Source organism: Dipodomys merriami, unplaced genomic scaffold, assembly GCF_024711535.1.
Source record: "Dipodomys merriami isolate MVZ:Mamm:240054 unplaced genomic scaffold, mDipMer1.0.p SCAF_192, whole genome shotgun sequence".
Classification (NCBI taxonomy): Eukaryota; Metazoa; Chordata; class Mammalia; order Rodentia; family Heteromyidae; genus Dipodomys; species Dipodomys merriami.
Window position 1 is genome coordinate 1,748,472 of NW_027203293.1, and position 12,457 is coordinate 1,760,928.

Sequence of the window (12,457 nt, forward strand, 5' to 3'; positions counted from 1 at the left end):
TGAGCTCTTTACTTCTGACCCTCCTGTGTCTCTTTCCTATAGGTAGTAATGTGGCCAACCAGATGCCCATGTTACATACTATGAAACTCATTGACCTGCTCTGACTGCTTTGGGCCAAATTAAACCTCTTGGCCTATTTTTATTTTTAGATAAATTTTATTGGAATACGAGCACAGTCATTTACATATTGTCTAGATCCATTTTCTCACTAAAACAGAACAGTGGTGATGGAAACCGTATGGCTGTCAATGCTTAGATGGTTCTTCTCTGGTCCCTTACAGAAAAGTTTTGCCACACCCTGATCTAGTCCGTAGCTAAGCTTGTTAATTCTGTGTTGAATCTATCAATTTCATCCAGTTTGCAGTGTCACCGTTCTCATCCTCGTTTGGAGCATGGGAATAGCGTCTTGCCTGGCTTCTATGCATCTGATCTACAGTCTAATAGTCCATTCTCAATATAACAGATAAATTAATCTTGCTAAAATGGAAATGTTAAGACTAGTTTGTTATTAAAGCTAGCCCACCCTAATGATGAAATTCTCAAGTCCTTACATCTCTGTGTACAACCCAACTGTCTCTCCAAAAGCTTATCAAGATGTCACCACCTTCCTTCAATGACTTTCCTTTGCCCTTAGATGAAATAGCCCAGGCCTGAGGTCTCCTCCTCATTGATTCTCACCCTTTCTTGCATTTCAATGTAGTGTTTCTTTAATCTTGTGTTTTCTCCTGTCTCTGGATATTCTCTTCTTTCCTATATTCTCATTTGCTGGATAAGTCTCATGCACCTGCTTCATCTTCAGATTAGATTTGGTCTCTTTTCCGTATGTCCCATAATGCACTGAGCTTTCTCTGCTACTATAGTTACTATACTGTTTTTGGCCTTAAATTCTCTTCTCCCCACTGAACACAGTTTAATATATGAGTTATCAGTTGTGGAAGCACTTTAGAAGTTATGCAAAATCATACTTCCTGACCTCTTTTCCCCTTAAGAATTTAAGGTAAGAAGAATGTCTTTTACAATGATGATTAAGTCATGAACTAAGCTGGATTGGTGGGTGTAAGAGGTGAAGAGATGTAGAGAATAAGAAACTTGGAGCAATGTATACATGCAGCCACACACATTCATTACATGGTAAAACATCCTAAGTGCATAATCTTCCAAACAGACATGCTCTTTCCCCCAGTCTAACATGACTACCATTTTCAGCCATAAAGAATAGAGAGAATAGAACATTTCCTTTTGCTCTAGTTAGATACCTGGAGCCAATAGTCATTTATTCATTGTCTCATTTAATCTTCATTTATTTGTATAACAAATATTTGCTAAATGTGATCCCAGAGGCCTGTAATACAAACATTATAGAGGAAAGGGGTAGTTAACGTTATTTGGAAGGCAGACACCTAAAATCTAATTTCAGGACAATATGGTAAACACTGTAATTTAGCAATTTGTGTAGAGTAGTATGAGAGCACAGAGGAGAGGAAAATTCTGTTCTCACCTGATCCTGGCAATGTGAAAATGTAAATGTTCGGATATGTTTGTGAGAAAAGGATGTGGGTAGAGCTTACCTCTTCTTGGCTTTAGTTTTGCGTGAATAATTTCTCATTGTTGCCTTTCACACTTTCCTGTGGGCTGGGTTGGAGATGGGGTGCTGCTTTCCACATGATTTTGCTTGGCAGATGGAATAATTTCATTGCAGCCGGACTAGCAGTAGCTGTTCTTTGACATTTTAAGTTGAGTCATAGAAGACAGAAGCTGTTTTCATGAAGTCATCACTCACCCTCCCCTCCCCCCCCCCCCCCCCCCCCCCCCCGGGCCCAGACTCCCCAGGAGACTGGACAGGAAAACTCAGCTGGCATGTTCACATTTGAAGAAGCATTATACCATGAGTGAGGTCCAAGTCTATAGAGAAGCTGTTTAGCAGAAGCCATTTGTCTAGAAACAACTCCAGACTTAGTGGGCAAATATTCAGATGGTACATTTCAGAACTTTCCCCACTTTTCTTTGTCTTTGTTCTCTTCTTCCTGTTTTTTTTTTTTTTTTTTAAAGGAAGTCTAGTTTTCTTGGCTCACCTTTTCTATTATCCCTGAAAGGTTTCTTGGAAATAGGCTAATCTCGATTGAAAACTTCATTGATCACTGATAAACACACGTAATTGTATGTATTTGTATACTGTGTAAGTAAACTGAGTCATGAGAGCATCAGAATAAAGAAAGGGCAGAAAGCAAACTCAATAGACCAATAAACTTCTATTTTGGGGAGTAAAAGCCTGAGAGGGACGCCAGAGTCTTCTAGACAGACTAGAGAGACAATGGTGCTCTCTCTTACAATTGACATCTCTTTTTATTAGGCAGAAAGAGTGGAGCCAGGCAGGGCAGCATCTGGGGGTGGTATGTCATGGACTAGGGATTTTTTTTTTTGCTGTTTCTTAGACTTGAACTTAATCCCTAGGTGCTGCCCCTGAGCTCCTTTACTCAAGGCTAGACTTTCTCACCTGAGCCACAGCACCACTTCTAGCTTTTTCTGAGTAGTTTATTGGAGATAAGAGTCTCACAGACTTTCCTGTGTAGGCTGGTTTAGAACTGCACCCCTCAGATTTTAGCTTCCTGAAGACTTGGAAAAAATTATATTAAGTGAAGTAAGCCAAGCCCAAAGAAACATAGGTCCCATGGTTTCCCTTATTTACAATATCTAGTATATGTATGAGTCAAGCAGAAAAGGTCAGATAATGTGATGTTAGGAAAATGAACCCTTAGATATGTATTTTAATGTTTTTTTCTTTCATGCATTTGTTTCTAACGCATTTATAAGATTATTTCTTTGTTGCTTTGTATGTCCCTCCCCCACAAATATAACCCCTGCTTTCACTATATTTGATGTCGGTATAATTTGTGGAGAAGATGGGGAAAAACAAGTCGTTTAAGGATACAGGTGGACCTGTTGCAGCAATGAGAAGTACAAGTTGTCATGTCGATAACGAACTTTACAACGTTGGTACGGGGGGGGGGGGGAGGGGGGGATGGGGGGGAGGGATTGGGGGAGGGCTGGGAAGGGATGTGAAGGGTAAACAAAGGAGGAGGCTGCAATGCTTGATAAGAAATGTATGCATTATCTTACCCATGTAAATTGTAACCCCTCTGTACAGTATGTTCACAAAAAATTAAAATTAAAATTAAAAAAAAAGATTTTAGCTTCCCGAGTAGCTGGCATTATAGGTGTGAACCTCCTGGCTTTTGTGTAGAGATGGAATCTTATCTTGAGTTATTGGGAAAGTTTTTCTTTGTTTCTTTTTTAATAGCATCTGTGCTTAGCAGACAAGAGAACTGAACAATATATCTCTCAATTCACAGTTTATCTCTTTTATAGTTCTAGGGTATACTTGGGGAAGGAAAAAAGAAGGGAGTTGATTCACTTAGGTCAACAGCAAGGGCAGTTCTAAGATGTAGCTGTTAGGGGGAAAGGTGAGTGTTTTTAGTTTAAGTCATTTCCTATCATACTCTCTCTACCACATACCTGGGGAGAATTGAATGAGTTAATTAAGCACACTAAGCATTAGTTTCCTCATATTAAAAATGAGAATAGTAATACAACTACTTATCTCAGAAGACTATTTTGAAGATTGAAAAAAAACACAGATAAAGTCCTGTTATATTCCAAGAACTCCTTTATTATTAAGTTCCAATATCTAAGCCTTGCTATGATTTCTTTAAATGTTCAGACATAGTTCCTTTGCCACTCCAACCATTAGATACTCCAGGTATATGTGTGTGTGTGTGTGTGTGTGTGTGTGTGTGTGTGTGTGTGTGTATTCGTGTGTATGTGTGTACATATGTACTAACCTTAAACTCAAGGTCTTGGCATTCTCCTTTAGCTTTTTTACTCAAGGCTGATATACTGCCACTTGAGCTGCATTTCTGCTTTTGGCTTTTAACGGATGAACTTTCTGGCCCATGCATCCTCAAATCTCAGTCTCTTGAGTAGGTAGAATTTAAGCCCAAGTTACCAGTGCCTGCCACACAGGGCCTTTAACTCCATTGGTTGGAGTTTAGCTTTCTCTTATAACTTGAAATTTGTTTTTTATTTTTCTTTCTTTTTTATTTTATTTTTATTTTGCTGGTCCTGGGGCTTGAACTGGTGCTGGGTGCTGTCCCTGAACTTCTTTTATTCAAGGAAAGTGCTCTACCACTTGAGCCACAATGCTACTTCCAGCTTTTTCTGAGTAGTTTATTGGAGATAAGAGTCTCACAGACTTTCTAGCCCCAGCTGGCTGATCTGATCCTCAGAACTTAGTCTCCTGGAGTTGCTAGGATGACAGGTGTGAACCACCAGCACCTGGCTGTTATTTAATGTTTTTGTTTGTTTGTTTTAATGTGGTATGGAGGAATTGAACCCAGGGCCTCCTGTATGCTAGGCAAACACTCTACCACTAAACCACATCCCCAGCCCTATAATCAGAGATTTCTGAATTTTTAAGTGTGTGTGTGTGTGTGTGTGTGTGTGTGTGTGTGTGTGTGTGTGTGTGTGTGTGTGTGTGTGTGTGTGTGTGTATTTTCTTTCTAGGTTGTCTAAAAGGCTGGGGTAAATTTCAGGACTCCTGAGCAGGCCTTTTCTGAGAAGTAATGGGCTTGCCTGTCAGCAGTCCACAGTGAAGCATAATGCTCTCCTTCCCCACAATGCCTGGGAGGCAGCACTGACTGTTCCCAGTGGAGTTTACAGTCCTCTCAAAGTCCAGAAAAATGAAAATAGCAGTGGACTACAGATCTCCATATTTCACTAGCCTTTATTCTACCCACTAGCAACTAATGGAGATAAATTTGTCACTACACCGTTTTATGCTTTTCTTCCAGAATGTCCTTTTGAAATAAGGTCTTCTATAGTCCAGAGTCTGAATTGCAAGTGCACTGACTCATTTCTTCATTATATAAGCTGCTAACAAGTGACTGCTTAGTTCTGGAATAGCTGCTCTAGGCTATTAGCAAGGTGCCTGAGTGATTCTCTGCTCTGCCCCTACACTTTCCCTCACCTGAGCTCCCCAGAGAAGCCCTGCTTAGTCTACCCATCTTAGCTCAGAGTCCAGCACAGAAGATTCATTAGCATCAAAAGGCTCCTCCTCTCCAGGCAACCCTCTACACAGGGGAACTAGAAGGAGTCAGTTGCCATTAGTGGGAAGAAAAACTTCTTGCAGAAAATGTAGATCCCCTAGATCTGGATGTAGAGACTATGAAGAGAGACACTGTGGGAAAGTGTCATCTGTGTGAACTTGAAAGCTGAGTTGTGTTTAAAGCAAACACTGAGGAGAATGACCTTGAGGATCCTGGGAAATTGAGGAAGAGCAGCGTGATTTGCCCAGTGAGCCAGAAAAGAAAGCAAATGCTTAAGGAATAGTAATTTCTAAAAAATGATCTGCTTTATAGAGTCGTTCTAAATACAACTTCTTTGAAAACTATTTCAAAGCTCCAATATGTGTAGTAGTATTAACTATGCTCATGAATATCTTCCGAGTTGGCTAAGTACGATGTATGTGTTCCCATTTAATTATCTAGGGAAAAATATTATTCCCCCAAATCCATAAAAAGACATAGCTTGTCAGTTTGTATGATGAACTATAGTTACTATGCATGAAGGAACATTAGCTTAATTTAGCTCTTAATCCTCCCTTCCCTCCTAAGAGGGCATATCATTCAGTGTGATAAATGCAGATGTGGGAATTCAATCGCTTCTGAAGATTACCTGTTCTCTGCGCAGTGATGGTCCTCAGAGGAGTTCCAGAGCTTCAAAAACAATGATACGCATATTTTCAATGATTCTTTCTACTTGTGTGGATTAGAGGTGTTATGGGAGGGTTGAGGATGCTATTTTAAAAGGACTTTTGATTATCCTTCATGACCATGCAGAAGGTCATCATAATGTACCACATTTTAAATATCTGCATTAGGCAGCATCTTGGTGGCATAGGGCTTTTTGCTCATCTTCTTCATTTTAACATGTTTTTTCTTCTTTTAGTCATCATCTTTGGTTTGAACATGCTCTTCTTCCCCTTGATAATTTACTTCTAGTGTTCCATCAGGTACAGCTGAGTGAAGTCTTCCTCATCCTTCTGCTTCCTGGATAAGGGGGGGATTTCACTGTATGGCAGAGAAATTGGCATTTTCTGATATATAGATATAGATATAGAGATCTATATATATCTTACTGGTCATTAAAATATTGTTTCTCAAAGAATTTAAAGGAGTAATTTTATATCAATGACTATAATTGAAAATGTAAAAGGACAAGGTATTCCAAAGAAGGAGCTATTATTTCTGGTCAGGACACCCCTAACCAGTAGGTGACATTTAAGGTTGGCCTCATAAATGGTCTGGTTTGGGCAGGTGAGTTTGTGTTCTGCACAGACAGGGACAGCTTCAGTGGTTTGGAGGGTGATAACAGGGGAGGAAGAATAAAGGAGTTCCCTACCCTTAATGTCCTTTGTAACATATGATTCAGTGGTTGACACAGTACAGATATCTATCATGCATTGGAGACTTGCTATTAGGACAAAACAACCACCTTTTATTTATTTATTTTAACCAAGTTGAAAGGCTGTGGCTAAAATATTCAACTTCATGGTAGAACAAAAGATTGTCTCTACCTAGTAGCTCTGGAAAGATATTTTATAGAAGTACAGGTGCCAGTGGCTTATGCCTGTGATCTTAGCTACTTAGGAGGCTGAGATCTGAGGATCCCAGTTCAAAACCAACCTTAGGAAGACAAACCCAGAAACTCATATCTTCAATTAGTTACCAAAAAGCTGGAAGTAGAGGAATGACTCAAGTGGGAGAGTACTAACCATGAGTAAAAAAAGCCAAGTGAAAGCACAAGGCTCTGAGGTCAAGCCCCAGTACTGGTATTTTTTTTTAAGGCATCATGTTTCCTTTACCTCATTTTTTGAGCCTCTTATCAGTTTTGGAAGTGATAGTATATCTGTTTCACCCAGGGAAGAAGAGAAATCATCTCATAAGCCCAACTGAACTTGGTTTACTTTTAAACTTACTGTCTTTTGCCTGGTTCTGTTATCTCGGACACATCTGCTTTACATCTAATTACTAAAGGTTGCACTGAATTCAGAAATAGCCATTATGTTAGTGTTTTGAGCTCTGGAGAGACAGGGGACACCAGGGCCTCTCTTTCCACTAACAGCTAAAACCCAGGCCTGATTTTGCCTGGAGTGTGGAAACACTGGGACTCTTTCTGGCTCTCCCTTGCCTGCCCAACTCCTAGCATCTACCTAGACTTATCACAGGCCATTGAGTAGCGTGAGTGGCTCCTCAAAATTCCTCTGGCCTTGCAGAGCTTTCTTCCCTAAGGACTTGCCAGACAATTACAGGAACCTCAAAGTATACACAGCTGCTAGCCTTCAAAGTCAGGCTTCTTGGTAAGTATCTGCCCTTGCCCTTGGCCTAATTTCTCATGTTTTGGCTGACAATTCCAAAGATAAAGGCTGAGGTACCTATAGTGTGTCATGTGCTACATTCTCCCCTCCCCCTTTCCTGCCTTTGAAAAGGTTTCTATCTAATAATTCTATTTAAACCCCAAGATTTATTTTATTGCCATAACAACTATAGCCATTATATGAGGAGTATTCCAGGCTCAAAGCAGAACATGTAAAAATGTCATTTCCATTGCTATATTTTTTTCTAATACTTCTGTTTTTCTTTTACAGAATTTTGAAAGCGACTTGAATCTAATTGGCTCCCCCAGGATTTCAAACTTCTGTTCCATTGGTGGCACTTCTTTTTATCAAGAGGCATCTGGAGAGACTACAGCTACTCCTGACTGGCATGGAAGGTAAGGATGCGGTCATTTGTTGTTGTTGTTGTTGATTCCTTCCTTAGAAACTTTTAGATCTTGGGTTAACTGTTCCCAAGGTTTAATGTTTAATTTTTGTCATTTTATTTCTTTATTTTTTTAAATTTTGTGATGTTGGGTTTTGTTTTTTGGTATTATTGGATTTTATCTGAATAAGAATGGTATCTATACTTGCTGCCACCTGGGCGGCCAGTCTGTATCTGCTGTGGGGGAGAGGGGGAAGGAAAACACAGGCATTTGTAGTCAAGGACAGATCTGGGTAAATAATACTTACCAACAAACCAGCTTTATGCCTGTGAAAAGTAAACATCCATTGACAGTGGGATGGAGTTATTTTTAGTGGCCTAGATTCAGATATTCTTATAGTCTAAACAACCACCAGAAGAATGCCAAGACCTCTTCCTTAGTCACAGCTTGTTTACACCTTTGAATCCCAAAGGGTAAAGCAAATGAGAGAGAAGATGCTATCCCCCATGCCAGGGAAAGAGACCGAGAGATTTGGAAGCAAGCAGGGCTGGATATTTGTTTTCTTTTCCTTTTTCTTTCTTTTCCTCCTTCCTTCCCTCCTTATTTCCTTCCTTTCTTCTTTTTCTGCTTCCTTCCTTCCCTCCTTCCTTCTCTTCTTCTGTTCCTCTCCAGAAAAATGGACTTACATGGTCTATTTTTTAAATACATGATTTAAAAGTTCTAGCTTCAGAGCCACAGTCTTGCACTATGGAATTGAAGGCTAGGAGTAAGAAACAATGAAAGAAGCCATGCCAATTTAGGGGAGGTGTCAGAAGTGTTAGAAGCCGGACCTGAAGACTGGTTGAATGCACTTGACAGACTACTTTTTGCTGTGGGGGTAACCTAGCATAGGGAGCATTGGGAAGAAACTTCTTACTCTAGAAAATCAGTGGGCTGGCATCTCTGTATTAGGAGAGCTGCATCTTAGAATACTTAATATCTCCTTCTAGCATGGGCTGGAAGAGTGGCAAACTTTGTTTACAGTAAGTGCTTCTGATATTGAGTGTGTTAATGTGTGTATGTGTGTGTGTGTGTGTGAGAGAGAGAGAGAGAGAGAGAGAGAGTGGGGGGAAGAGAGAAAAAGAGAGAGAGAGAGAGAGAGAGAGAGAGAGAGAAAGAGAGAGAGAGAGAGAGAGAGAGAGAGAGAGAAAGAGTGCCCCACCCAAGTGGGAATATCTGTTTAATTGCAATCTGGTTGTCCTGTTATTGGTTGGCCAGGATCTGTCCAAGCACAGAAAAACCTAATTTCAGGCTTAGTAGGCAATGAAGTTAATAATCAAACATGTTTTATTGAATTAAAAACAGTAAGATTCTTGGTAATTCATTTAAAAATATTTTTCAAGATTTTCTTCCCAGGAGAAAAATTTATGTATCTGCCAAATGGAATAAAGACCAGCTAGACTGCATTGGGTAAATGTACTCATTTTGTTGTCCTAAGGGAGACAGCACAGATACCACGAGTCCGGTTTTAATTTTGTTTGTGCCAATATAGAGCTGTACAGCCTGAGGCAAGCCTTTGTCTCACTGGTGCTTACTTCTGTCATGTATAAAATAAGAGGATGGGGCTAGATGACATCAAAAGCCCTTTCTGCAACTAACATTCTAACTAAAACCAATGTGTGAATGGGGGGAAGAAAAGCACAGAAAAAGAGAAAAAGAAGCCTGGAAGTCCAATTCTTGAGGAAGAGTTTTATGGAGAGAGGAAAGGAAGGGTACGTTGTTTGCCATTCTTGCCTTCCAGCTCTTTTCTGTGCCTTTTGGATGACATTACTAGAGAAAATCTAGTACAATGAAACAGTGATCTCTTTATCACTTCTGCTCTCTGTCTCTTCTCTCTTTGTTTCCTGGTTTCTCTATATCTCACCCTCACCTCCACTCACCACCATCCCTAGCTCTCTCTCAGGAATGGATATAGTAAGGATTTGTGAGGCATATGCAGGAATACTGATGAATGTTGGAAAAATATTTTTTTCTCGTTTTTTTATCCTTTAATATCCCAGGATCTGTCACAGTGTTAATTTTCCTAACCATAAAATGGATACATATTTTCTTAGCTTGTGAATTGTCTGTTCATAATGTTGATAATCATGACACTAACCTTGAATACTTCTTGTGTACCAGGAATGATTTTTAATGCTTTGGGTCAAAAAGTTCATTCTTATGACAGTACTGTGAGGGATAAAAAATATAATCATTGCTGTTTTTCACATGAGGTCATGGAATCAGAATGCTTTAGTAATTTGCCCAAATTTTCTAGCTAATTGTGGCAAGGTTGGGATTTAGTCCTGGGTGGTTATTTTCTAGTGTCATTGTGCTTAGGACCTGGGCTTGCTGCATTCCCCCTAAGTCAGCTATGATATGTTTTATTTATTTCATATCACTTTTAGATTGGGTTAGTGCCTAAGGGAAATAGATTTTGAATTTGTATGAAAGTGAATTAAAGATACTCTATTCTGTATGGACTAGATAGCTATCTGTGACTCGCCTGGGCTCATATTGTCCTCCAGATGTATCTGTTGACAAATAATAGAGTTGGTATTGCAAGTATTTCTATTCTTTCTGTATGAAACTTATTACTTAACTGTTTTCATTTAGGCATTTCAATTTTAATAAAATTATGCTGCAATCAAATTGAATTTGTATAAACACTAAAATTATAGTATTATTTAAACAAACACACAGATATATGAACTAACTAGTAGTTGAAAAAGTAGCTAGCAACAAAGGGTCAATGATGCACTTTAGTTATTAGGACAAAAGTGTCTTTAAGATTTTGCGCCTATTGTGCAGTTGACTTCTTTTGAGATATATTAGGTTTTGCACTTATTAGTAAGTGATTTTGATACAGACAAAAAAATCTCAATACCTTCAGAATCCCAGGTTCATTACTTCTACCTTACATATGATATTAGAGGTGAAAGGCATTTGTTGTCACGGCACAATGTTGATGGCTTCTTGATAGGAGTTCTGTATCAGAGGGCACAGGGCATGTTGCTCATTATATCCTCACTTATCTGGGGTCATATTGCCAGTAACTCTCTGCTCAAATATTAGATGGTAGAAGGTTCCTGTTAGAAAGGTGCTTAGAGAAAATTTAATCCAGTTTTTTACTTTGCAGATTGAAAACTATAGCAGAAACAGAAATTACAAAATTTTCAGATTATTTACTGCTTCTTTATTTGGTGTGTATACTCACATACTTAGATGTATGCATGTACACATGTGTGTGTGTGTGTATTTTCTTCTCTGCTACTGGGAATTGAGCCCAAGGCTTCAGGCACACTGAGGAAGCATTGTACAATTGAGCTGCACGTCAGGCTCATATTTTTGAGAAGCCAATATATGTGAGCCTTTATGAAGAGAGTAGTCTTTATTAGTCTAGTGTCCTCCTTGAAATTCTTTACCAAATGTGTCAGGAGGGCACAGATGAGAAATACCTGAGGATGGTTGTTGGTAAACGAAAGAAGATAGTCATTTGACCTGGTTCACTTCTTCTGCCTCTTGCTTTTCTGGGTAAAAGTTGCTGACCACAGGAAGAACAAAGAGGGAAAGACCACAACGTAGAAGACTGGCAAATCTAGTCGTTTGAAAAGAACAAAAACCAAGGCTTCAAGGAATTATTTGATGCCAGAGTTAAGTCTAAATTCATGTTGATAGTTACAAATCAACAGATTAAGGTTCTTTCTACTTCCTGTTTTAGTGTAACGGTTCAGTGTGTAACACATTTTTGCAAGCTTTTAAATATAAAGAATTTTGGGTTCCTAAAAGAAGGAGCTTCATTTCTCTAGGATATTTAACGTCATTAAAATCTATTGAACAACTCTTGTACATAACAACTTATCTATAGACCATGAAGTTTGAGGTTGGTAGAGGGGAACTAGAATATCATTGTAAAATGTAATGTCAGTGTCAATGTAAGTCATTGTTTAGCTATTAGATTTTTTTGGGGGGGTCAGTTGTGGAGTCTGAACTTGGGGGCCTGGGCACTGTCCCTCAATCTTTTGCTCAGAGTTAGTGTTCTACCACTTTGAGCCATAGCACCACTTTTCAGTTTTTTTTTGGTGGTTAATTGGACATAAGAGTCTCATGGACTTTCCTTCTCAGGCTGGTTTTGAACTGTGATCCTCAGGCTAAGGCCTCCTGAGTAGCTAGGATTATAGGCATGAGCCACTGGAACCTGTCTAGCCATTACATTTTACAACAGACTTTTGTGGTACTATTACTTATGTGGTGGTTTTATAAGGATCAAGGTAAAAGTAGGGTAAAGAGGTAGGGGAAATGAATAACCTACATAATTGTGTAACCTAGACTGAGTACCAAGTCTTTGACTTCATTTGATCCTGAGTAGGTAGAACTTAGTATTACCTCATTTTGCTCATAATGGAAATTTGGGATGAAGAGATGATGTGATTTCCCCATGACTATTCATCTGGCAAACAGCCAGACACAAATGAATATGTGTCTGTGAAATTCTTAAGCCACAACTGGCCCACTATGCCTGATAGAAGTGGCTTTTACTCTCTAGTTGACTCAGTGTCTAACTTTTTGCTCATGGGCATTCATTCATTTATGCATCCAGCCTTATTTGTAAAGCAACTTTATG

General features: G+C 39.2%; 1 protein-coding gene across 9 annotated transcripts in view; it reads left to right on the forward strand.

Moving 5' to 3' along the window:
* Positions 1–12,457, forward strand: part of LOC138831335 (ecto-NOX disulfide-thiol exchanger 1) — a 542,641-nt gene that overhangs the window by 89,062 nt on the left and 441,122 nt on the right. For all 9 annotated transcript variants that reach the window (XM_070028466.1, XM_070028467.1, XM_070028455.1 and 6 more), the window contains exon 2: positions 7,703–7,827. The gene's annotated coding sequence lies outside the window, so the exon portion shown is untranslated. The remainder of the gene's footprint in view (positions 1–7,702; positions 7,828–12,457) is intronic.